This window comes from Phaenicophaeus curvirostris, chromosome 5 (assembly GCF_032191515.1).
Source record: "Phaenicophaeus curvirostris isolate KB17595 chromosome 5, BPBGC_Pcur_1.0, whole genome shotgun sequence".
NCBI lineage: Eukaryota > Metazoa > Chordata > Aves > Cuculiformes > Cuculidae > Phaenicophaeus > Phaenicophaeus curvirostris.
In genome coordinates, this window is record NC_091396.1 from 65,984,668 (window position 1) to 66,011,050 (window position 26,383).

Here is a 26,383-nt window from a genome sequence, read left to right on the forward strand (position 1 = left end):
TAAGACAACAGAAGCACAGCCAGGATCTGCTTCCCAGAGGAGCAGGGGACACAGCCCCTGCAGCAGCCTCAAATGAACCTGTGCTCCTCTCACCTCAACTACTTCTCCCAGTACAGTCCCAGCTGAGGAGCTTTCACACTCTGCTCCGCAAGCCTCGAGAGCTTGGAACAGCTAAAAAGGCTGAGGATAAATGAAAAGAGAAAGTAGTATTCTTATTCTTTGGGCTCTTTCACAGAAGGTACAGAGCAGGGAGCTGCAGAAAGGAGTGAGGAACGTATGGCAAGGGAGAGCCTGTTTGCCAGGAGAGAATGAAAGCCCAGCACTCCTACATCCAGTTTTTTCAGCAGGAGAGAAAGCGAGGTGGAACAAAGACAGAGCCTCCACACTGCAGCAGCTGTCCCTTCTCCTCCCTGGTTCCGAGATGCAGGGACACCCCAGCAACAGTAGAAAGCAGCTCTCTGCTCACACTGGAGCTGTGGTGGGGCAGGAGGACCTGCAGGCAGATGCAAGAGGCTCAGCGCCAAGGGATGGCGTGGTTAACGAAGGAGCTGTTGGGGACAGCGGGAGGGAAGGGCAGCCCAGCCTCACCCCAACAGCTCGCTGAGGCAACAGAATCACAAAATCAATAGGTTGGAAAAGACCCATAGGATCAACAAGTTGAACCATTCCTACCAATCACTAAACCATGCCCCTCAGCCCCTCATCCACTTGTTTTTTAAATACCTCCAGGGAAGGTGACTCAATCAGCTGCCTGGGCAGCCTCTGCCAGTGCCCAGTGACCCTTTCTGTGAAGAATTCTTTTTTGAGATCCAGCTTGAGCCTCCCCTGGCGGAGCTTGAGGCCATTCCCTCTTGTCCTGTCCCCTGTCCCTTGGGAGAAGAGCCCAGCTCCCTCCTCTCCACAACCTCCTTTCAGGTAGTTGGAGAGAGCAATGAGGTCTCCCCTCAGCCTCCTCTTCTCCAGGCTAAACACCCCCAGCTCTCTCAGCCGTTCCTCATAAGGCCTGTTCTCCAGCCCCCTCACCAGCTTTGTTGCTCTTCTCTGGACTCGCTCCAGAGCCTCAACATCCTTCTTGTGGTGAGGGGCCCAGAACTGAACACAGGATTCGAGGAGCGGTCTCACCAGTGCCGAGTCCAGAGGGAGAATAACCTCCCTGGACCTGCTGGTCACGCTGTTTCTGATCCAAGCCAAGATGCCATTGGCCTTCTTGGCCACCTGGGCCACTGCTGGCTCATGGTCACTCGCTGTCACCCAACACCCTGAGGTCCCTCTCCTCCAGGCAGCTTTCCAGCCAGCCTTCTCCTAGTCTGGAGCTGCTCAGGGTTGTCGTGCCCCAAGTGCAGGTCCCGGCCTTTAGCCTTGTTAAACCTCCACGCGCAAAACCCCAAACGCTGATTAAAGAGTTAAAGCTGCTGGTGGCCGGGGGCTGCCAGGACGGGCTCCAGGCTCACCCTGTTGTGCTGCTGCTGCGGCCAGAGAGCAGTTTCCATGGCAACGCCAGCCCCGCTCTCCCCCCCCTTCCAGCTCTGGAATGACTCTGTGTTAAATTCAGATTCAAAATGCTCTGGTGCCACCTGCAGTACAGCCCTCGGCCACACGCCCCTGCACAGCAGCCCCTGCCTCGCCAGAGACTCCCAACCCCGCTGATCCGCCCCTCCCAGGGCACTTGCCGAGAGCCAAACTGGAAAACCCTCACACAAAACGGCAAATCAGGCAGTCCGGATCGCATCGCCTTCCTCCACTTTGTTTCGGCTTTCGCATCAGGAAAAGAGAGGACACGGAGAGGGCAGAGGACTGCCAAAACCTCCCCTGCTTTTCTCTTTTCCCACCTGCGTGATAGATGTGTGTCCATCTTTTCATAAATGAGGATACAACACGGCTGGGATACTTCAGCATCTCTGCCTCAGAGAGGGCACCCCGACAAAGGGAAATCATAGAATCAAAGAATCACCAGGTTGGAAAGGACCCACTGGATCATCGAATCCAACCGTTCCCATCAAACACTAACCCACGTCCCTCAGCACCTCATCCACCCGTCTTTTAAACCCCTCCAGGGAAAGTGACTCAACCCCCTCCCTGGGCAGCCTCTGCCAGTGCCCAATGACCTTTTCCATGAAAGATTTTTTTCCTGATGTCCAGCCTAAACCTCCCCTGGTGCAGCTTGAGGCCATTCCCTCTCGTCCTGTCCCCTGTCACTTGGAAGAAGAGCCCAGCTCCCTCCTCTCCACAACCTCCTTTCAGGTAGTTGTAGAGAGCAATGAGGTCTCCCCTCAGCCTCCTCTTCTCAAGGCTAAACAACCCCAGAAACAGAAGCCAGTTTTGGAGGCATTCATATATTTAAAGAATGAATAAATAAATAAAATCAGCTGCACTGGACTTGCTCCTCATGCCCACCATCTCTGCAGGGAGTTCATGACACTGTGCTGGAGTGGAGAGGTGTGGATCACCCAGCATTAATCATGGAATGGTTTGGATTGGAAGGGACCTCAAAGCCCACCCAGTTCCACCCCCTGCCATGGGCAGGGACACCTCTCACGGGATCAGGTTGCTCAAAGCTCCATCCAACATGGCCTTGAACACCTCCAGGGATGGGGCAGCCACCACTACTCTGGGCAACCTGGGCCAGGGCCTCCCCACCCTCATCGTTAATAATTTCTTCCTAATGTCTCATCTCAATCTTCCCCCTTCCAATTTGAAGCCATTCCCCCTCATCCTATCACTATAAACCCTAGTAAAAAGCCCCTCCCCAGCTTTCCTGGAGCCCCTTTCAGCACTGGAAACTGCTCTAAGGTATCCCTGGAGCCTTTTCTTCTCCTGGCTGAACAACCCCAACTCTGCCAGCCTGTCCTCACAGCAGAGGTGCTCCAGCCCTCAGATCATCTCAGTGGCCTCCTCTGGACCCGTTCCAATAGTTCCATCTGCTTCTTATGTTGGGGATTCCAGAACTGGACACAGGACTGCAGGTGGGGTCTCAGGAGAGCGGAGCAGAGGGGCAGAATCCACTCCCTTGTACCACAACACACCTGCAAGTTCCAGGCAGGGACAGAGCAACAGGGGGACAGAGCAGTGATGTGGTGGCAGATTCCAATGGGAGAGGGGAAAACCTCATTTAGCAGCTCAAGCAAACAGGAGAAAGCACATGAGCAGCCAGGACACAAGGTGACAGCTTTATGTACTGTACGTACCATGCACACAATCCCTTTCTGAACCAGCCACACTGGGCTGTGAGAAAGTGCTTAAGGAATACAGACACCCTACTGCTCCCTGAAATACACGAAATCACAACTACAGCGGTGGGGTTCCCTTCCATCCATATTTCAAAGCCCCAGGTGCTCTTTTGAGCACACAAATACATGCAGCTCTGCATTGAGATGCAGTTTCTGTGCTTCCAGAGCAGCCTTGTGCAGTACAATACAGGTGCCCATCCAGTTCTAGCCCCCTTCCATGGGCAGGGACACCTCCCACTGGATCACGGGCTCCAAGACCCATCCAACCTGGCCTTGAACACCTCCAGGGATGGGGTAGCCACCACTTCTCTGGGCAACTTGGGCCAGGGACTCCTCACCCTCAGCGTGAAAGATTTCTGTCTAATTTCTAATCTAAATCCTCCCCCTTCCAATTTAAAGCCATTCCCCCTCACCCTATCACTCCAGGCCTGTGTCAAAAGCCCCTTCCCTGCTTTCCTATAGCCCCTTCAGTTACGGAAAGCTGCTCTAAGGTCTCCTTGGAGCCTTCTCTTCTCCAGGCTGAACAACCCCAAGTCTCTCAGCCTGTAAAAGGATCCTTCTGCATGGTCACAAACTCTATTTCTTGCCCTCTCTCCAGCCAACATCACACACGCGTCCCCTCCATCCAGCCTCAGAGCGGGCAGTCCTACCCAGCCCCTGGATTCCAGTGAGTTTCAAGCTGGACCCGTGCTGCACATGGGTGTCCTTGTCCCATGCCCAGCAGCCGCTGCAGCATCCCCACCTCCATATTCCTCCCTGCCTGCAGCAAGGGCAGGAATAACTTTGAAATAACAGACATTCTCCAAAAAAAGACAAAAAGAAAAAAGTACCACCGCTTTTATGAACCAACATCTGCCAGCAAATAAAGCAGTTTGTGAAACTGTTTCCAACCAGTTTGATTTAAACACACTGTAACTGGGGCTCCCAGAGGGAAGTCTGGAAGGTTCCTTGGGAAGAAGGCATAACTGATTGGAAATATCAGGTAATTAAACACTCTTCTACCTAATGGAGAAAAGGACGTGAAGCACCACCTGCATGAAGATAAAGTCAGAAATGTTCAAATCACCTATTTTTAACAACCAGAGTGACTGGAATAAACTCTGAAAGGAAAGGTCTTCTCTCCTAGTTTCTCTAGGTCACAACTGGGTGCTCTGCATATGCAGGAGCATCCAGGGTCCATGCAGGGAGTAAAATTCAACTGTGGGGATTGCAGGGAATTCACGTTGCATAACCTCATTCTCCCACAACTTCATAGAATCATTTGGTTGGAAAAGACCTTTGAGATAGAATCCAACCATCTCTGTGCACTACTAAGCCATCTCTGAGCACTTCATCTGCCCAGCTTCTAAACCCCTCCAGGGATGGCAACTCCATCACCTCCCTGGGCAGCCTCTGCCAGAGCCCCAGAGCCACTTCTGTGAAGAAATCTTTCCTGATGTCCAATCTGAGCCTGCCCTGGTGCAACTTGAGACCATTTGCTCCAAGTGAAATCTGATGCACTGGTTATTCATCATGTTTATGCCTCAGTGAAGTTGTCCACTTTGTCTCAATAAACCACTTCATCTCCCTTTGCCACTGGACCCCCAATGAGTTCTATCTGCTGAGGGCTTAACGCCGTCTGTCTGCCAGGACCTGACCTGGGTGGATTCTGAGAAGCATCCCTGTCTGACAGCGGGCCCAGCAAAGCTCCCTTAGCGCATCCGTCACGCTCATCCCGCCTGTCCAGACTAAGCTGCTGGCCTGAATACAATCTACGCAAGAAGTTTTGCAGAAGTGACAGAGGTTTTTAATCCCCAATGATTTGTTGTGACTCAGGAAGCGTCAGAATAGCTTCCGTGGAGAAGGGGATTATTTCCCCAAGCCCCATCTGCCCTTCAGTTAAAGCTTTTCCTGGAGGAAAATCATAATAATAATACTTCAGCCTTTTTTTCTTAAAGAAGGAGAGATTTCAACCCATGCAGCTTTGAAACAGGTTGTCTTGGATCCTTTTCTAACCTGAAACTGTTGACTCAATACCTGCTGTCTGGGCAGGCAGGAAGGTCATAGAATAATAGAACAGTTCAGGTTGGAGCGACCTTAAAGATCATCTGGTTCCAACTCTCCTGCCATGGGCAGGGACACCTCCCACTGGATCCCTGAGCACCTCATCTGCCCGGCTTTTAAACCCCTCCAGGGATAGAGGGTGTCCCACCTCCCTGGGCAGCCTCTGCCAGGGTCTGAGAAGGTTTTCCATGAAGAAATCTTTCCTGATGTCCAATCTAAACCTCCATGGTGCAACTTGAGGCTATTCCCTCTTGTCCTGTTGCCTGCCACTTGGGGGAATTGGCAGCATAGAACATACAAGCACCTCAGTGCCGTGATCCGTGCTCGCCTCTCAGCCGGCTGCGGCTGCTGCACAGAAAGGTCAGGAAGAAGTTAAAATGTGGAACAGAAACAAGGAGCATGCGGTGGGGAGGCAACACCTCTTGCCTCTGGAAAGGGCTCAGCTGCTGTCCTGAAGGCTGGGGTTGCTGTTGCTGTCTCTGCAGAGAGAGAAGGCAACCTTCCGTAGGATCACTGTGAGGTCCACAGCATCCCACAGCCACCTCCTCTCCATTCTTCACCCTAACGATATCTCACATGCCAAAGCTTAAGGGCGGTGTGCTCGGCACAGAGCTCAGCACTTCTTCTCAGCACCCTCCACATCAGAGCCCAGCCCTCCATACCTGCCCACACCCCACGCCAGGTGAGCTCCACAGCACGGCATGCTCCTTTTCACCCAGCAGCTTACCTAGGATCCAGCCTAACAAAACCAGCACACAGCCTTTGCCAAGATCTCCCACTCCATCTTACACCAAAACTCTGTCTAAGGTGTTTTTCAAGGCTCCCAGCGACTCCAGAGTCAGTAAGAAGCCACCTCCTTTCCCACAGGCTTGGAAGAACCTCCTCGTGCTTGGTCAACCAGCAGCCCAAGCACATCCGAGCCCTCCAGAAAAAACTTTCTCTTGCAGGTGGAGGGAGCAGGCAGCAAATAACAATGAGGTGAGGACTGCCCCAATTAACAGTGAGGTGAGGGCTGCCCCAATTAACAGTGAGGTGAGGACTGCCCTGAGCCCCACCTGTGGCCACACTGAGATGGAAGCACAGGAACTGGGGATCATCTGAGGCTTCCCTCTGCTAACCCCTTTCTCAACTGTTTCTTGTTATTTCTAACAGGTTTGTCATTAATTACTACTCCTTCCCTTTTATTTTGGACATTCAGCCACGGCATCACCGGCATGGCAGCCTCAAAGCTGTCATCCCTTGAGGGAGACTGTTATAAATCTACTCCCCCATAAGACCTTACAGACACTGCTCACATGAGGTACAAACATTTTATGGCACACGCTAAAGTTGGTGCACACAGCAGCAATTTTTCAAGCAGAAACATCTCAGACACTTTAAAGAGAATTTGTTCCCAAGCAGCATTGGGTCACGCTGAGATCTGCACACCAAAAAAACCCCAAAAAATACACATTTTAATCAAGTCTAGCACAGCTTTAGAATAGTTTCTGAGACCAGATGTATATTCATCTTTTTAGCCCATACAAACATTCACTGTGCAAGCAATGTGCATGCAGTGTAATTAATATTGTGTCTTGCAAGGATCAGAGAACCACGGAATGGTTTATATCAGAAGGGACCTCAAAGCCTGTCCAGGAATGGAGGTTGTGGGGAGGTGGGTACTGGGCTCTTCTCCCAGATAACGCATGTAGGATGAGAGGAAATGGCTTCAAGTTGCACCAGGGGAGTTTCAGATTGGATATCAGGAAACATTTCTTTCCTGACAGAGTGCTGAAGCCCTGGTGGAGGCTGCCCAGGGTAGGGGTGGAGTCTCCATCGCTGGAGGGGTGCAAAGAAAGTGCAGATGCAGCACTTGGGGACAGGGTTTAGCAGGCATGGTGGGGTTGGGCTGATGGTTGGACTGGATGAGCTGGGAGGTCTTTTCCAATTTTAATGATTCCATGATTCTATGAATGCACAATCACAACAGCAAATAACGCTGGGGACAGATGGGGCAAGAGGCCACCTCGTCCACCCTCCAGCTCAGGCAGAAGCAGCCGGATGTGGATCTCTCCTAAAACAGCTCTTTCTCACCAGGTTTCAGCAGTCCATAATGGGACAACACGTTGCCCACGAGTCTGCTCTGTGGCTCGGCATGTTCGGCTGTTCTTTCTGCTTCTGTACTTTGAGCCCTAATTATAGCGGAGTAGCCCCAGGAATGACATTTTAAAATACAGGCTTCCAAAAATGTAACACAAAAGGGGTAATAAATCACACCGCCAGCTCTTTAACCATCGGATTTACTCCTTAGTGCCCTGGGTGGGTTATATTTGGAGAAAGCCTCCAACAGTCAAGGCCTGCAACCACTTAAAACTTTTTATTGACCAAACCAATCAACCTGCCAGCGTTAAGCACAAGGTATTTAACAGGATTAACTCCCACATTATCCATTTCCTCACTTATTGTGTTCGCTCGTATATAGAGTTTTATTGTGCTTTTCCTTCCAGCTCCATTAAATGCTGGTGAAATCACGGTCTTTGAGACGATGGAAAATACCAGGCTGCTAAGGGCAGAGGCAAAAGGCACCCAGATTATATTTAACTCACTTACAAAATTGTCATTTAAGCTGCTAAAGGCCATTAATTTGAAGTCATGATATGCCCATCATTTTAATTTTGGGTTCATTTAAGCTACACAGACATAAAAGAAGTAACTCCTGGATTTTCCATCCAATTATCACACAAATGCATTGCAGAGCCAATCCAAACCATTCCAGGATTCTCTGATATTGTTGCAGCACTGGCTCTGCAATGCATTTGTGTGCAGGGACACCTCCCACTGGATCAGGGGCTCCAAGCCCCATCCAACCTGGCCTTGAACAGCTCCAGGGATGGGGCAGCCACCACTGCTCTGGACAATCAGTGCAGGGAGTGGATACTGGGGTGATCTTGGCATGGATCACATGGGGATGATACCTACATTCAGCACAGCACATTTGGTTTGATATTCACAAGAATGTTTCCAGCATTAACCTGTCTTACGGTGAAGGGTTTCCCACCCGACTGCCGAGGCATGCTCATGCACTTACATAGCAGAGAATCACAGAACCATTAAGGTTGAAGAATGCCCCTAAGCTCATCCAGTCTAGCTGTCAGCCCAGCCCCACCGTGCCGACTAAGCCATGTCCCCAAGTGCCACGGCCACACGTTCTTTGAAACCTTCCAGTGATGGAGACTCTACCAGTGCCGTGGGCAGCCTCTGCCAGGGGTTCACTACTGTGTCAGGAAAGAAATGTTTCCTAGTATCCAATCAAAACCTCCCTGGTGCAACAAGGCCATTTCCTCTCGTCCTATTGCTGTCACCTGGGAGAAGAGCCCAGCACACAACTCACCACAACCCCCGTTATGGGAGCTGCATGGACCGATGAGGTCTCCCCTCAGCCTCCTTTTCTCCAGGCTAAACACCCCCAGGTCCCTCAACCTCCTCTCCTTCAAGGAGAATCTTGTTCTCCAGCCCCTTCCCCAGCTCTATTCCCTTCTCCAGACACACTCTGGCCCTTCAATGTCCTTCTTGGAGTGAAGGGCCCAAAACTGAACCCAGGATTCAAGGTGTGGCTCCGCTAGCACCTGGTGCAGGGAAAAATGCCCACTTTTCCTTGGTTTCTGCAAGTGAAAAAACAGCACCCAGATGCAGAAGAGTGTCTAGATAACAAAATGGGAGAGGTCATATGGGTCCCGGACACCTTCTTTGCTTCCCCTGTTAGAGCACAGAGGTTTCCATTTCTAATAAAGAGGTCTATGCAGATAGCATCAAGCTGTAAGTAAAGAACCTCTCAGATATTTAGGGAAGCAATTCTTCCTGCTCCTAATCCTGCCAACACCAATTTCAGATAAAACCCATAAAACTCAGCAGTTTATGTTGGAACGGATTTAGTTTCTATGCTACCATGTAGGGGAAAATAAACCCCAAATGCAGAGCACTCTGCTAGCAGCGGATGCCTGCGTTGGTTGTGACTCGTGGGGTTTTTAGGGAAATAAAGGGAGTTACCTCTCCAAATGTCTTCAGTGGTTCTTTATGTTACAGCATCAGGCTATGAACCAGGCAAAGAGCAGAAACGAGCTGTGCCTGTTCCAGGGAACAGTTAAACAGGGGGGTCATCATCCTGATTTACAGAAATGCAGACAATAAATCTCAGAATGGCAGTGTGTTGGAATTTCTTCTAGCAAATAAAGGCGGGGAGGGAGAAGGATATTCCTCCAACCTCTAAAAGCCTGCAGACCAGCAGAGGGTGTAATGGGATGACACCTAAACATGCTGGTAGGTGGAATAAAGAAGCCTAAACAGCAGCGTACAGGGAGAGCACCAGAAATAAAGTGATTTTACAAGCACTTAACCTGCTGTGTTTGGTTTGTGTCAAAAGAAATTCAACAACTTTGTTGCTGTTTCTTTTAAGTTTTCAGTTTTCAGCAGGGTAGAATCGCACTGCACAGACAGCAAGAGCGGCTTCTCGTATAACCTGCAGCAGAGAGAATTGCTCCAAAGAGACGACTTTCCTTCTACAAACACACACGTGTTTAACAACAGTCCCACTGAAACTAGTGGCACTTTTTGTGGAAATAAACTTCCATATTTGTGTTTCATGCCTGTGGAGCCCAATCACACAAACATTTTATGCCATCTGAAAGTAGTATTAATACCGAGATGGTTGTGGAAGCACTGGGGGATTTTGTTCTTTTATTATATCAAGCATATGGAAAACATTTTATTATACGAGACACAACATAATCATTATAATGCAATGCTGTCAAATGAAAACTCCTATATGCATCTGAAAACCCTGCCCCATTGTAATTACAAATGGAAACTAAGAACATTAAGAATAAAAGACTGGCAAAAATTATTAGCTTGCTCCATTTTGTTAGCTTTGCAATCCGGGCAGCATTTCCTCAGCAATACAAGTTCTTCCTGCAAAAGGAGTGAAGCGCACCAGCAAGGGAGATGAAAATGGTTTATCTAAGGAGGAATTCTATTGTTTCAGCTCCAGATATGCAAGTTAACAATTGACTCACCCTGGGCTGCATCAAAAGCAGCGCGGCCACCTGGGCGAGGGAGGGGATTCTGCCCCTCTGGTGAGACCATCCCTGGGGTCTTGTGTTCAGTTCTGGAATCCCCAACACAAGAAGGACATGGAACTGTTGGAATGGGTCCAGAGGAGGCCACATAGATGATCTGAGGTCTGGAGCACCTCTGCTCTGAGGACAGGCTGAGAGAGTTGGGGTTGTTCAGCCTGGAGAAAAGAAAGCTCCACGGAGACCTTATGGCAGCTTCCTGCACTGAAAGGGGCTCCAGGAAAGCTGGGGAGGGGCTCTTGATCAGGGAATGCAGGGACAGGACGAGGGAGAATGGTTTTCAGCTGCATTAGGGGAGATTGAGATGAGATTTTAGGAAGAAATGCTTTGCTCTGAGGATGGGGAGGCCCTGGCCCAGGTTGCCCAGAGCAGTGGTAACTGCCCCGTCCCTGGAGGTGTTCAAGGCCAGGCTGGATGAGGCTTGGAGCCCCTGATCCAGGGGCAGGTGTCCCTGCCCATGGAAGGGGGCTGGAACTGGATGGGCTTTGAGTTCTCTTCCAACCCAAACCATTCTATGATTCTATGATCCACTCACCAAAGCCACAGTGGCAGAGCTCCTGTCCTTCCCTGTATGTGCTGAAGCAATGGGAAATGCTAACAGGTAGGATGGCAGTGGGATGATCCAAGGCAAAGCTGAAGACATTCCATTTGGAAATCATTCCACTCTCCCCATCCGTACAAGACTGCTCTACACTCCCTGCTGCTGCGGTCACCCTAGCTCCAGGGTCAATACAGTCCCTGAGCTGCTGTGTGAGTTCCCTTCACCTCATTTTTGCTGTCTGGAGCCTTGGGAATTGCCAGTGGCAAGAACCCAGTATCTCCCATGCGTGCTGGTCCTGCCTGGCATCTCTCCATGCTGGCAGGAGAGAAGGTGATTGAGCCGATGCTCCCGGCGCTGGCTCCCTGGCTGCTCCCTGTGCTCGGGGAGATGCAGCCCAGGGCTGGCATGATCCCTGTGCTCGCAAGCAGGGTCATGCTCAAAAATCAATTGAGGTATAAATTTCACTCCATTTCTGATAGCCCCGCTTGCAGAAACACATCAATAATTAATTGCATTAGCAAGCTGTCACTCAGCCCTGGCTTTGCTTCACTAGAAACCAAAAAATGACCGTTTTAAAGACAAAAAAACTGTCAGGCACTTAATCTTTATTCTGTGCTGTTGTCTCTTCCCCTGCTTTAAAAAACCCTGCTTCTGGGTGGAAGCAAGCAATTATGTCTGAGGAGGATTACCCATCCTAGAGCCCGGTGATGGGATGTTATCCCTGATTGACCCTGCAAGAGGAGGAGGATGGCACGGAGCCTCTAGGAAATGAAGAGCAGCAATGTCAGATCCTAGAAGGCCCGCAGAATTTTGCCAACACTGACCCACTTCCAGAGCAACTCCAAGACCAGTTTTAAAGGACACATGAAAGCTTTTTTTGTTATCGCACAGCTAAAGCACCAAGATGTGGAGGGGACATGGAAAGTTTGTTTGAGGAAAGGAAGATCTGATCCCATCTCTTCTGGTTCTTTAGGAACATTCATAACGCAGCATTGATGGGATCAAGCAGAGCTTCTTCCAACCCTTCTCAGCAGTAAAGGTCAGTTCATTAACTGAGCAGCGAAGAAAGCTCTCCTGCAGCCTGCAAGCCTGTGTATCCCCATTTACTTCTGATGTGTGCACCAGAGACCTGACTGGGATGACACTGCTGGTGAGCTCTGACCTAGCAGCAATATATCCATCTTCAGACCTCTAAAAGTATTGTGGGACATCGTCCTCCATGAAGATTGATGCCAACTGCATCCTGGGCTGCACTAAAAGAAGTGTGGCCGGCAGGGCAAGGGAGGGTGTTCTGCCCCTCTACTCCTCTCCCCTGAGACCTCACCTGGAGTCCTGTGTCCAGCTCTGGAATCCCCAACACAAGAGGGAGATGGAACTGTTGGAACGGGTCCAGAGGAGGCCGCAAAGATGATCAGAGGGCTGGAGCACCTCTGCTCTTAGGACAGGCTGAGAGAGTTGGGGTTGTTCAGCCTGGAGAAAAGAAGGCTCCACGGAGACCTTATGGCAGCTTCCAGCACTGAAAGGGGCTCCAGGAAAGCTGGGGAGGGGCTTTTTCTTAGGGGGTCAGGGACAGGATGAAAGGGAACGGTTTTGAGCTGAAAGAGGGGAGACTGAAAAGAGATCTTACGAAGAAATGTTTTCCAGTGAGGGTGGGGAGGCCCTGGCCCAGGTTGCCCAGAGCAATGGTGGCTTCCCCATCCCTGAAGGTGTTCAAGGCCAGGTTGGATGGGGCTTGGAGCCCCTGGTCCAGTGGGAGGTGTCCCTGCCCATGGCAGGGGGTGGAACTGGATGGGCTTTGAGGTCCCCTCCAACCCAAACCATTCTGTGATTCCATTAAATTGTTAATGAACAATAAGAATAAACCATTTATTAAACAGCAGAAAAAGGTTTATTGCCCTCACAGCTGGAAATCCAGTGCTCTTTAGAAGGGCACCTTTAACTTTAGCCAGTTTCAAATCGGAATCTTTGTTTGTCTGTCCATTTTGCAGAGTAACTTCACTCCGTGGAAGACCATTCAATTCCAAATGCTTTAGGACAACCTGGTCAAGCCCATTAGCTCTGCTTCCCCCTTGCTGCATCTGGCAGTGCTCAAAAGCCTGGCTGAGGGCACCCCATGGTCTCTTCTCCTCCCCACAGTGAGCAGATAAACTGATCCACGTTGGAATCAATCTCCATTTTATGAAGAGGGGCTGTTTTTAGGATAACATCTACAGACAGAGGTAGGTTCCTGAAGGATACTGTGCCCATTCAGACATGAATTTGAGATTCTGAGTTAAAGGATAATGAATTCATTGTCTGGGAGAAAGTGAAGTGGTGCCTCCATCAAAAGAACAAACCATGCGTCTTAAACCAGTGTCACTTCAGGATGATGCACTGAAGGTATTTAACCCGGTACAGCATCACTTTTTCTGTCTGACCTGATGAATGAGTCCTCTCCTTCTGATCTGCACAGCAATTGAAGTCTCCAGCCTATCTGCACGACCACAAATAAATTACACGTTCGCTTTAATGACTGTGAAATTTCCCTCTGACAAATTCTAAGGGTATAAATAATCTTGGGAGCCTCGCAGGAAGATAAACAGCCATGTTTTAATAATCATCATTCACAAAGCAAACAATGCTTGGGTTTAAATCAAAATGCAGCATCATTCTGCCAAAAAAAGTGTGAAAGACGAAGTGTGAGACGCATGGGGTTGATCATCTCCCAGGCAAGTCAGGCTCAGAGGGGTGTCGGAGTCTACAGCACGTACCCCGACATCATTGAATCATGAAAAGATTTGCGTTGGAAGGGACCTCAAAATGGAAGGGATCCAAAATGGATCACCAGCGATGTAAGACATGAGCTACTGCTCGTTGCTGTAAGAAATCACCACTCCCTAAATAAGACCAATAACTGCAGAACTATAGACACTCAGTAAGCCAGACACAGTCCAGCTTGTAAGGGCTGATCACAGAATCACACAGAACAATTTAGGTCGGAAAAGACCTTGAAGATCAATGAGTCCAACCATAAACCCAACACTGCCATTTCCACCACTAAACCATGTCCCTAAGTGCCACAGTCACACAGTTTTTAAATCCCTTCCAGGGATGGGGACTCCACCTCTGCCCTGGGCAGCCTCTGCCAGGGCCCAACAGCCCTTTCAGGGAAAGAATATTTCCTAATATTCAATCTGAACCCCCCCTGGTGTAACTTGAGGCCATTTCCTCTCATCCTATCCCTTGTTACTTGGGAGAAACCAGCAGCCACCTCACCACAACCTACCTTCCGGAAGCTGCGGAGAGCAATTAGGTCTCCTCTCATTGCTTTCATTTCTAGCAGAAACTGACAGTTTTCAGCATCAATTTTCCCTGTCCTTGACCTCACATCACTGTTTCTTTCTCTTCCATTTCGGAACACCTTCTGAAGAGCCAAACTCAACCCTTGGTTTCAGTGAGGAAGAAGCCCACAGAGCACTAAAAAACCCAAGATTCACCACCAAGACCAAATAAAAGCATTCATCTCCCACTGGCAATGAAGTCAATTTACCTGAAGGACTGATTTTACTGAGATATTACATCTGAGACTCAGGGTATTAGATAAGTCTGTTGCTTTCTATTCCTGGTTTTGAAACATCAAGTGGCAGAAGAGGAAATGAAAACAGTGGAAAAGAAAAACTCTTCTGAGGACATAATGGTCCATTAAGCAAAATCTCAAACCAACTTGTCTGTGGCTCTCAGATGCAGTTCTGTTCCTTCCCTTCAGGTTGTTATTAACACTTCTATAATGAGTAACTAAAATAAAACTCAAGTGAATAAATACGCTCAAGGCGTTTTGTTATTTCTGCAATTAGAGACAAACTGTCACAGCGGAGCGAAAAGCACTGGGGAAATGATATTCAAGGAAACACTTACCATAACTACAGCAATCCTTGGGCTGCTCCTAGCGACTGCGGGGAATGCGGCGTCGAGGCTGGGTCTGTCATTAGCCACCAATAAAGGACAATTTGTCATCTGCTGCGGCACGGCACAATTAAACAGTGACAAGGCTCAAAGTTCTGCAAAATCCCAACTTAGCAGCAAGGCTCACTAATTGTTGTAGGGTTGCAAAGAGATTCCCAAACCTATTTACTCCTCGAAGACAAGCACGACAACCTGAAAGGAGGTTGTAGTGAGGTGGGTGCTGGGCTCTTCTCCCAAGTAACAAGTGACAGGATGAAAGGAAATTGTGGGTCCAGATGGTGATTTGCTAACCAAAAACAATGAAGATATTATTGCCTTGGTAGGCAGGAGACTGTGGGATACAGAAGGGAGAAGACCACAGGACCCTGGTTGTTGCTAAGAGCTGTAGATAATTATGCTAAAAACAGACTTTGCAAGGTTGAAAAACAAGAAAGCATAACTGAGCTATTTGGGCATGTGGAAAAGCACTCCCTCAACGAGGCAGGGATATAAAAGGGACTGCTTGTGCTTAATAAAGTGATTTCATTTGTCACCTCAAAACGGAGTCCTTGCCTTAATCACTACAGGAAATGGCCTCAAGTTGCACCAGGGCAGGTTCAGATTGGATATTAGGAAACATTTCTTTACCAGAAGAGTAGTGAAGCTGTGGCAGAGGCTGCCCAGGAAGGCGTTGGAGTCTCCATCCCTGGAGAGGTTCAAAACTTTGAAGACATGGTGTAGTCACATGATTTAGATGGGGCTTGGAGCAACTGAGTGCCCATGGGCAGCCACCAGACATCTCTCACCAATGCTCATCTCCAAGGGGTTTGAGCATCATTCCACAAGAGCTGGGAACTAAACCTGGTAGCCCTAGGCCACTTACTAATTCCTTAGCAACCTCCCTCTCCCAGTGAGTGCAGTTTCTGGCAGGATCCACACAATACATGCTTAATAAAAGGCAAAAACAACTCAGCTTCAAAAATGAAGATGATTTGAAGACTGGAGCACCTCTGTTCTGAGGACAGGCTGAGAGAGTCGGGGTTGTTCAGCCTGGAGGAAAGAAGGCTCCACGGAGACCTTACGGCAGCTTCCAGCACTGAAAGGGGCTCCAGGAAAGCTGGGGAGGGGCTTTTTCTTAGGGTGTCAGGGACAGGATGAGGGGGAACGGTTTTGAGCTGAGAGAGGGGAGATTAAGATGAGATCTTAGGAAGAAATGTTTTCCAGTGAGGGTGGGGAAAGCCCTGATCCAGGTTGCCCTGAGCAGTGGTAACTGCCCCATCCCTGGAGGTGTTCAAGGCCAGGTTGGATGGGGCTTGGAGCCCCTGATCCAGTGGGAGGTGTCCCTGCCCATGGCAGGGGGTGGAACTGGATTGTCTTTAAAGTCCCTTCCAACCCAAACTGTTGTGTGATTCTATGAACCCAGAGAAGAAAAACCCAGGACAAATTGCTGACGCACAGATACCATGGCTGACTCAGAAGGTCCCGGAGCCACAACCTATGGGCAGCTAAGGGATTATACCGGGAAATTGCCAATATAGGCACAGACCTCTGTTGTTCTTCTTTTCCGCGAGCACCCCTTGCTGTTATCCACTGCCAAAGGTGGGACACAAGCAAGCACGGTGCTGCTCTGGCTCACAGCAGCGCTTACATCCTGCTGGGACAGACCCAAGGAATGGGAATGTCATGCTCTCTCTCCCACATGCCTGCCAGCGAGGCTGCAGAGACAGAACAGTAATTGCTGTGCATTGCCAGAAGATTAATAACCACCTCTAACATCTAATGGCACTTCATTTCATGCCACGGTCTGATGGACATAACCTGCCCGTGATCCACACAAAAGCCATTTGATAGATCAGTTAACAGTCATCAAAAGCATCGATACTAAATGCATTGGTTTTTAGTATTAATGAAATACAGATCTTTAATCCAAAAGAATTTTGATTTTGTCACTTAGAAATGAAATCCTTATCTCTCCTCACGGTGGTAAAACAACATTTTACTGTGATATACATGAAATGCTCTCTGGGTTTTTCTACTTCCTATGTTTTTGTTGTCAGAGAGGCTATTTATAACATGGTTCCTCCAGATAGGTCTCAAAAGCAGGCAGAAAATACCTGGATTCATACTCAATCACTCAAAATGTTCATTCCATATAAAAAGGCTGTTTCACTCTAGGCTTTAAACCTACGTATATATTATCAGATGATTTCCATGATTCGTGACATGATCGAGTTGTAGATAATACACACAGAGACCACGTTCCCTGAATGCCAATGGCTAAAACAAACTTCTTCAACACCAAACTTCCCTTCCCTTCCAGCTGCAGCTCTGGAAACGATGGCACAGCCTCTCACCTCTGGGTTCGACCTTGCAATAGCCTGAGGCAAAACCTGATATGAAGAGGTTTAAAAGCATCCCACCAGACCAACAAGAAAAGGCACAGGAGGAAGAACTGAGTCTCTTAGAATCACAGAATCGTGGAATGGTTTGAGCTGGAAGGGACCTCTAAGCCCATCCAGTTGCACCCCCTGCCATGGGCAAGGACACCTCCCACTGGATCGGATTTCTCAATGTCCCATCCAACCAGGCCTTGAACACCTCCAGGGATGGGGACTCAACTACTGCCCTGGGCAGCCTCTTCCAATGCTTGACAACGCTTTCATATCCAACCCTTTCCTCATATCCAACCTAAATCTCCCCTGGTGCATCTTGGGGCCATTTCCCCTTGTCCTGTCACTGGCTACCAGGGAGACAAGACCTACCCTCACCTCACTACAACCTCCTTTCAGGCAGTTTTAGAGAGCAATGAGTTCTCTGCCACCTTGGGTAACTTGTCCCCGTCCTTCATTGCAATGAAGACTGGCTTGGTGCCTGTTCCAGACAGTCATCCCTGAACAGTGATACATGAGGGATGAAAAAGCACTCCTCTTGGTGACTGAAAGTGCTGCTCTGCTAACCCTGAGGTGTCGGAGGGCAATGGTCAGGCAGGGGCACACAGCACCCACTGCTGTTTGTGCATTCAGAGACCAAAGGGACAACTGGGTGTCATAGGCAAGATCTGCATCTCCGTGCCTGGCACGAGCTGCATCAGCTGATGTTCAAAGGACTCCAGATGTTGCCTTACAGCTGCTGGTTTGCAAGGCAGTCGGTGAAAGGCATCCCTGGCTGTGGCAAACACACTATTATGGTCTTATGCGATGTGACATATTATCTGACACGTTTTATTCAGTATGTCATCCCCTCCCTCATGGAGGCTAACGAATGAAATCACAGCTGCCAGCCACCCAAATTAAAAACAAATCACTCCGCTGACCCTCGAGCCCAAGGTGACAAGCCATTCCCCCACCCGACGTCATCGCATTCGCTCTGTTTCCAATCCTCTGCTGTCATCTATGCCTTAATATCTTTTGCAGTCCTGGCCTGGCAAAACTAGCTCTGCCTGGGAGCAGCTCCGTGCAGCACCAAGCTGGCGGGTTGGATGATTCCACGTGCTCAGGGGAGATGGGACTGAGGGGATGTGCCAGCTCTGGGCTGGGGAAGCGGCTGGGTCTGGGCACAGCTCCTGCTCACTGTGGCTGTGCCGATAAGGCTGTTTGAGAGGATGAACAAGGGGACTCATCAGAGCCAGTTGAGCCCCAGCCTAGCACCTGTCTGCTCCAAGGATCAATCCCTGCTTGTGTGCCCTCTTCAGGCAGCTGGAGAACCTCCTACTGACAGGCCCTGGTGGGCATCACCTGCCCGTGATCCACACAAAAGCCATTTGATAGATCAGTGAACAGTCATCAAATGCAGCGTTGATAATAAACGATGACCTTAAACAGCTCAGTATCTGCAAGGTGGGTACTATGGCTGGGTGCAAGCAACCGTGGAATTACATGGGTTTTGAGGTTGTATCCAACACAAACCATCCCATGATTCTATGATTAAGTATTGAACAGGCTGGGCAGAAAGGTTGCTGAGTCTCTCAACTTGGAAGCGTCCAAGACACTCCTGGAGACAGTCCTGTGCAGGCTGATGCAACTAGAAATGCTTAGAGTGAGGGCTGGACCAGATGACCTCTGGAGGCCCTTTCCAACCTAAAGGATGATTCTGATCCTTAAAGTCTCCAGGCTCTGATTCTTCAAATCACAGAATGGTCTGGGTTGAAAGGGACCTCAAAGCCTGTCCAGATGCAACCCCCTGCCATGGGCAGGGACACCTCCCACTGGATGAGGTTGCCCCAAGCCCCAACCAGGCCTTGAACACCTCCAGGGAGGGTGCAATCCATCTTGGAAGGACTGCAAGAACCGGTCCTAACTGAAGGGAGTAGGGGACTGTTAATTTTGTGGGACTCTTAGTGAATGAACTGAGTACAGACAGCATGGGGTGCAGCCTGACAACACACACACACTGCATTTATTCCTAATTATCTCACCTCCGTGTTTGCCTTTGTGTCCTGTAGCCTGCCTCTCTGAACCCACCCGAGGAACAGTCAGATCTCTCCATAAATGAAGGCAATTGTGGAGAATTGATGTGTTTAATTAACCATTCCAGGCGGTACCCACAGAAGATGAAACCACAGTTACAGATGAAGCCCCTGAACTCTGTTTTCAATTTCAGACACATGTTCTGAGTAACAAAAGAAACTCCTGTATATTTTAATAGTGGAACTCATCAAGAACTCATGTTTCTGAGCAAACTGCTGTTAGGATGTTCGGCAGCATCAAGAAGGCCTTCAGACAGACCATTTTGCAAACAGCCTTGCCTATGGGAGCTGAAAGATTGAGCAACGCAGAGTAATTTATGTCCTGCATTTCACAGGGGCAGGTAATAAATCACAGAAGATATTTTACCTGAAGAAACAGAGAGAGAAGGTGCTCTCTGCTCTGCACCTTCATTATTTGTCTTTACCTTCAAAGCACAGAGCCAGTTTAAAGCTCCAGAGGGGACACATAATGACACCCCGAAACAAGCAGAGTAATCATGAGATGGCTGCGTTACAGGACTCCTGAATACTAATGGAGTGGGGGCATTGCAGTCTGATGTGCAAGGAGGGTTTAAAACCCTTCTAAATAGTTTTCTAGTCCATTATTCCTCATGCTGCGCCACCCTGTTATCAGGGCTGAGAACAGAAGGAGGAAGGCAGTTGTGTAATTCGCACAATCCACATCCCCTCCCTGCAGCATCTCCCTTCTGCAGAGCCACAGAAGTAGAATTCAAACACCGTGTGTAAAAAGCAATGTGGGTTTGACCTCCAGCAGCAATCCTGGACTCACTTAGTCTTCAGGCCTCTGGGCTGGACAGGCGCACACTCTCCTGGGTGGAAAACTGGTTGGCTGGAGGGCCCAGAGAGTGGTGGGAAATGGTGTGAAATCCAGCTGGAGGCCAGTGACAAGTGGGGTTCCCCAGGGCTCAGTGCTGGGTCCAGCCCTGTTCAATGTCTTTATCAATGACCTGGATGAAGGCATTGAGTGCACCCTTAGCGAGTTTGCGGACAACACTAAGCTGGGTGGAAGTGTGGATCTGCTGGAAGGTAGGAAGGCTCTGCAAAGGGATCTGAACAGGCTGGACCGCTGGGCAGAGTCCAGTGGCATGAGGTTTAACAAGGCCAAATGCCGGGTCCTGCACTTGGGGCACAACAACCCTGGGCAGTGCTACAGACTAGGAGAAGTCTGTCTAGAAATCCGCCTGGAGGAGAAAGATCTGGGGGTGTTGGTTGACAGCGACTGAACATGAGCCAGCAGTGGCCCAGGTGGCCAAGAAGGCCAATGGCATCTTGGCTTGGATCAGAAACGGCGTGGCCAGCAGGTCCAGGGAGGTTATTCTCCCTCTGGATTCGGCACTGGTGAGACCGCTCCTCGAATCCTGTGTTCAGTTCTGGGCCCCTCACCACAAGAAGGATGTTGAGGCTCTGGAGCGAGTCCAGAGAAGAGCAACAAAGCTGGTGAAGGGGCTGGAGAACAGGCCTTATGAGGAGCGGCTGAGAGAGCTGGGGTTGTTTAGCCTGGAGAAGAGGAGGCTGAGGGGAGACCTCATTGCTCTCTGCAACTACCTGAAAGGAGGTTGTAGAGAGGAGGGTGCTGGCCTCCTCCCAAGGGACAGGACGAGAGGGAATGGCTTCAAGCTCCACCAGGGGAGGTTTAGGCTGGACATTAGGAAAAAATTTTTCACAGAAAGGGTCACAGGGCACTGGCAGAGGCTGCCCAGGGAGGTGGTTGAGTCACCTTCCCTGGAGGTGTTTAAGGCACGGGTGGATGAGGTGCTGAGGGGCATGGTTTAGTGTTTGATAGGAATGGTTGGACTCGATGATCCGGTGGGTCTCTTCCAACCTGGTTATTCTATGATTCTATGATGAGGTGCCAAGTAGCCAGAGAAGTCACCCTGGGCCACAGAGCCAGCATGGATGCGCCCTCACTGGCGCTGCTAGCTCTGAGCCTGTGCTGAGCCCTTTGCAGGGTGAACATTGGAGAGTTTCTGAGAGTTTCTTCCTCAGGTGGAAAAGGGCTGGGAGGTCCATTCTGCAGGACAACTCCATGGCATACCCTGCCCCGGGGAAAGCATCAGGATCCACACGAGGAGCTCAAATCTCGTCCCTACTACCTTTGGATGCTAATGCAAGAGGAAGAAAGGACTCTTTTCTGTGCTCTCTAAGGCTGTCTCTGCTTTATTCCTGCCAGCAGGCTCCTGGCACCGAGCAGGACACGAACCGCAGACTCTTCTCGCCACCTGGTGCTTCTGCTGACAATTACAGGAGAGCGGTTCTGGGATGTCCTGGTCCTACGCTTCACCTGTCCTCCCAGGGGAGCTGCACATGCGACTGGACTGTTCTAATTGCTGTCAGTAGAACCAGATGGAAAAAATTGTCTTGGAGTCCTGTCAGTGCCACACAGGAACAGTGTTGACAGCAACACTGCAATAGTGCAGCCTTTCCAGAGAACAGTAAACAGATGGTGTTTCTTCCATCGGCATCAGCACTGCAAAGCGGATGCCCTGGGCTGAGGTTCGGTGCAGACCCATTCCTCAGGATGGGGATTTGATTTGTCCTAGAAGATCTGCTAGTGTGATGAGAGCTTTGCATCTTGCAGATTCAGAAGCAAAGAGGCATCTTGGCTTGTATCAGAAACGGCGTGGCCAGCAGGTCCAGGGAGGTTATTCTCCCTCTGGACTCGGCACTGGTGAGACCGCTCCTCGAATCCTGCGTTCAGTTCTGGGCCCCTCACCACAAGAAGGATATTGAGGCTCTGGAGCGAGTCCAGAGAAGAGCAACGAAGCTGGTGAGGGGGCTGGAGAACAGGCCTTATGAGGAACGGCTGAGAGAGCTGGGGGTGTTTAGCCTGGAGAAGAGGAGGCTCTACAACTACCTGAAAAGAGGTTGTAGAGAGCAGTCTGACAGAAGCAGGAGCAGGCTGTCCGCATGTGCCATAAAAATAACAGCAGGGAAGACAACTGGCCAGGATGAACAGAGAGCTTTTGCTGAGACTCAACAGGACAGCTTACTGCTTTCAGAAGGAGGGGAAGCAGCTGAGGAAGAGTACAGGGATCCAGTCGGGTCATGCAGACAGAAAATGTCAAAAGGCAAAAGCCAGGCTACAACCCTGCCTGGCCACTGCAGTAAAAGATAACGAAAAATATTTTTATAAACCCACCAACAGCAAAAATTGAGCCAAGGAGAATCTCCATTCTTCATTGGATGCGAGGAAGGGGGGAATATTGCCACGACAAAAGAGGTAAAGGCTGAGGTGCCTCAGTCTTTAACCATCAGACCAGTTATTCCCAGGGTATTCAGCCCCCTGAATGAGAAGTCAGGGACAGGGAGCATGATAACCACACACCCGCCCCGTAATCCAGGAGGAAGCAGTTAATGACCTACTATGTCACTTGGACTCTCATCAGTCTACGGGGCTGGATGGGATCCACCCAAGAACACAGCAGGAGCTGGCAGAGGAGCCTGCCTAGGCACTCTCCGTCATTTATCAGCAGTCCTGGTTAACAGGGCAGGTCCCAGACCACCAGAGGCTTGCCAAAGGGACACCCAGCCACAAGAAGGTCCGGGTGGAGGGTCTGGGGGACTACTGGCCTGTCAGCCTGACCTCGGTACCCGGGAAGATTATCATAGAATCATAGAATCACCAGGTTGAAAAAGACCCACCGGATCACAGAGCTTCCTAAGCTCCCTTGTCCTTAAGGACTGTCTCCCATGGGACTTTGCCAACCAGCCTTCTCAACAGCCCAAAGTCTGCCCTCTGGAAGTTTAATGCGACTGTCCTGCTAACCACCCCCTTCACCTCACCTAGAACAGAAAACCCTATCATCTCATGATCGCTTTGTCCCAGGCGTCTTCCTACCACCACATCCCCCACAAGGCCTTCTCTGTTCTCAAACAGCAGGTCCAGGAGGGCACCTTCCCTTGTCGGTTTGCTCACCAGTTGTGCGAGGAAGTTGTCTTCCACGCACTCCAGGAACCTCCTGGACTGCTTCCTTTCTGCCGTATTGTACTTCCAGCAGATATCTGGAAGATTGAAGTCACCCATGAGAACAAGACGCATTGACCTAAAGACTATGCCCAGCTATTTATAGAAGAGCTCATCAGCTGCTTCTCCTTGGCTGGGTGGCTCCCATCACAAAATCTGCCTTCTTTAGGGCTCCTTTGATTTTAACCCACAGGCACTCGATCTCCTCATCACCACAACCCAGCTCAACGGTATCCAAGTCCTCTCTTACATAGAGGGCTACCCTGCCTCCTCTCCTACCCTTCATGTCCCACCTGAAGAGTTTGTACCCCACCACAGCTGCACTCCAGCTATATGAGTCATCCTACCACATTTCCGTGATGGCAACAACATCATAGCCTCATTGCTTCCAACAGCTTCCAACTCCTCCTTCTTATTCCCCTTGCTGCATGCATTGGTGTAAATGCATTTCAGCTGGGCTGCCAAACCTTCAGCCTTCTTAGAGGGAATAGAGTTTATTCCCAACTGGCTGCTCGTTGGAGTAGCTAGCGCCAGAGTGCCCGTATCTTCCTTACCGTCATCAGGTTTAATCGCCCCCACTTGTTCCGTGGTGATGTACTGGTAGCCCACAGCCAGGTTCACTCCTGTCTAGCCTGGTCTAATCCCCCTCCCCCTTCACATCTAATTTAAAGCCCTGTTAATGAGCTTAGCTAGGTTTTTAGCAAGGGCTTTAGCCCTGCTAGAAGACATGTGTGTCCCATCCCTAGTAACAAAGCCTGGAGGTGCGTGAGACACCCCATGATCAAAGAAACCAAAGCCCCTCTCCTCGCACCAGGCTCAGAGCCAGGCATTAATCAATTGTACAATAGAATCATAGAATCATAGAATAACCAGGTTGGAAGAGACTCACTGGATCTTCGAGTCCAACCATTCCTATCAAACACTAAACCATGCCCCTTAGCACCTCGTCCACCCGTGCCTTAGACACCTCCAGGGAAGGGGACTCAACCCCCTCCCTGGGCAGCCTCTGCCAGTGCCCAATGATCCTTTCTGTGAAAAATTTTTTCCTAATGTCCAGCCTAAACCTCCCTTGGTAGAGCTTGAGGCCATTCCCTCTCGTCCTGTCCCCTGTCACTTGGGAGGAGGCCATCACCCTCCCCTCTACAACCTCCTTTCAGGTAGTTATAGAGAGCAATGAGGTCTCCCCTCAGCCTCCTCTTCTCAAGGCTAAACAACCTTCTTCTTGACTTTTTTTCTTTGACTTTTTTTTTCTTTGACTAAATTGCTTCTTCTTGACTTCCTGCTCCTCTGTATTTAGCCTTGGAATGGAGCAAAATACTATTTGAGCCCCAGAGCCCTCCATCATTTCCCAAGAGCCCTGAAGTCTCTCCTAATGGCTTTGGACTTCCTGTTCTCTGTATCATCACTACCAATTTGGAATAGTATCAGAGGATAATAGTCCGTCTCTTGGACCAGGGATGGAAGTTTTCTAGTTACCTCCTTCACTGATGCCCCCAGTAAGCAGCAGACCTCTCTGTGGAGTGTGTCTGGTCTGCAGATGGGTCCCTCCGTTCCTTTTAGAAGGGAATCCCCTATGACAGTCACTCTCCTCTTCTTCTTAACGGAGGATGGCGCAGCCTGAGGAAATATTCTAGGCTGTGGGAGCCATCATCCTCATCCTTGGGGATGGATTCCACCTGCAGTGCTTCGTATTTGTTCTTCAGGGGGATCTGGGGTTTTGTTGTCTGGGTGGAGGGAGCAGGTTTACTTTGCCTGGCAGGAACTTGCTGCCATTCCCCATCTCTTGTTCACCCAACCTTGCAGTTTGCAGGTGGGTGGTGCTCAGACACACCAGTCCCAGCAGCCCACTGAGTTAGTGAGAGGACACTGCTCCACTGGTCTATATCCCTCTCACATTCCCTGATAGTCCTCAGCCTCTTTACCTCCTCCATTAGTTCCTCCACCACACGAAGGAGTTCCCCCACACGAGCACCACTTCCACAAGTGGAGCCAGGACCAGCACGAGCAGGGAGGGCAGCACTGCCTGCAGCCCAGGGTCTGGGGAGCTGCATGCATCCACTGGATCATAGAATAATAGAATCACCAGGTTGGAAGAGACCTACCAGATCATCAAGTCCAACCGTTCCTATCAAACACTAAACCATGTCCCTCAGCACCTTGTCTACCTGTGCCTTAAATACTTCCAGGGAAGGTGACTCAACCACCTCCCTGGGCAGCCTCTGCCAGTGCCCAATGACCCTTTCTGTGAAAAAATTTTTCCTAATGTAAAAAATGTTTCCTAATGTTCCTGAACCTCCCCTGGCGGAGCTTGAGGCCATTCCCTCTCATCCTGTCCCCTGTCCTGGCCTCAAGTTTTGCCAGGGGAGGTTCAGATCAGGAAAAATTTCTTCGCCTAAAGGGTTCTCAGCACCAGAATGGGTGCCCAGGGAAGTGGTTGAGTCACCATCCCTGGAGGGATTTAAAAGATGGGTAGGTGAAGTGCTCAGGGATCTGGTTTAGTAGTGGACAGGTACGGTTGGACTTGATGATATCAAAGTTCTTTTCCAGCCAAACAATTCTATGATTTTAAGTGTTGCAGGAGATATTGCCAAGGCTCATTTGAAGGATATTTTTGAAAGCCTTAAAAAAAAAAATCCCATGAACTGTTCTGAGCACTGCAGGCAACACTTTTCTGCCTGAGAAAGGAATGTGGAAACTTGTATTTCTTCCCTAAAAGAAAATTGTCACTGCCTATCTCTGATCCTGCATGAGCCAACTAAGCCTTGTTGTAGAACAGGCAGTATGAGTTGAATTCTTGCTCTGGGGAAATCAGAGAAGAGTTATTGTTCAGTGGCATCAGGATTTGATTCAGTGTGAATGGGAAAAAAAAAAAATCAGGGCAAAGATATGAGATCCTAGCCAGCAATACACTTAAATCCACATTTAAGCTTAAGGTCATGAATAGCCCCAAATCAAAGTACTGGATGTACTGGTCTTAAGTGAATAAAAAATGGTTTTATGCATGCACAGCAATAAATTTTAAGAAGGATGATGTTCTAAGTTGCCTTGTTCCTTGCAGCATTTTGCAGTTTCTTTTTCTAGTTACCTTAAATA

The 26,383-nt window shown here is 49.6% G+C and overlaps 1 long non-coding RNA gene across 1 annotated transcript in view; it reads right to left on the reverse strand.

Annotated features, from left to right (window-relative positions):
- The window catches only part of LOC138720596 (uncharacterized), a 319,432-nt gene that overhangs the window by 292,897 nt on the left and 152 nt on the right, over positions 1-26,383 (reverse strand). The window contains exon 2 of the long non-coding RNA XR_011337441.1: positions 25,734-26,375. This is a non-coding gene — a long non-coding RNA (uncharacterized lncRNA). The remainder of the gene's footprint in view (positions 1-25,733; positions 26,376-26,383) is intronic.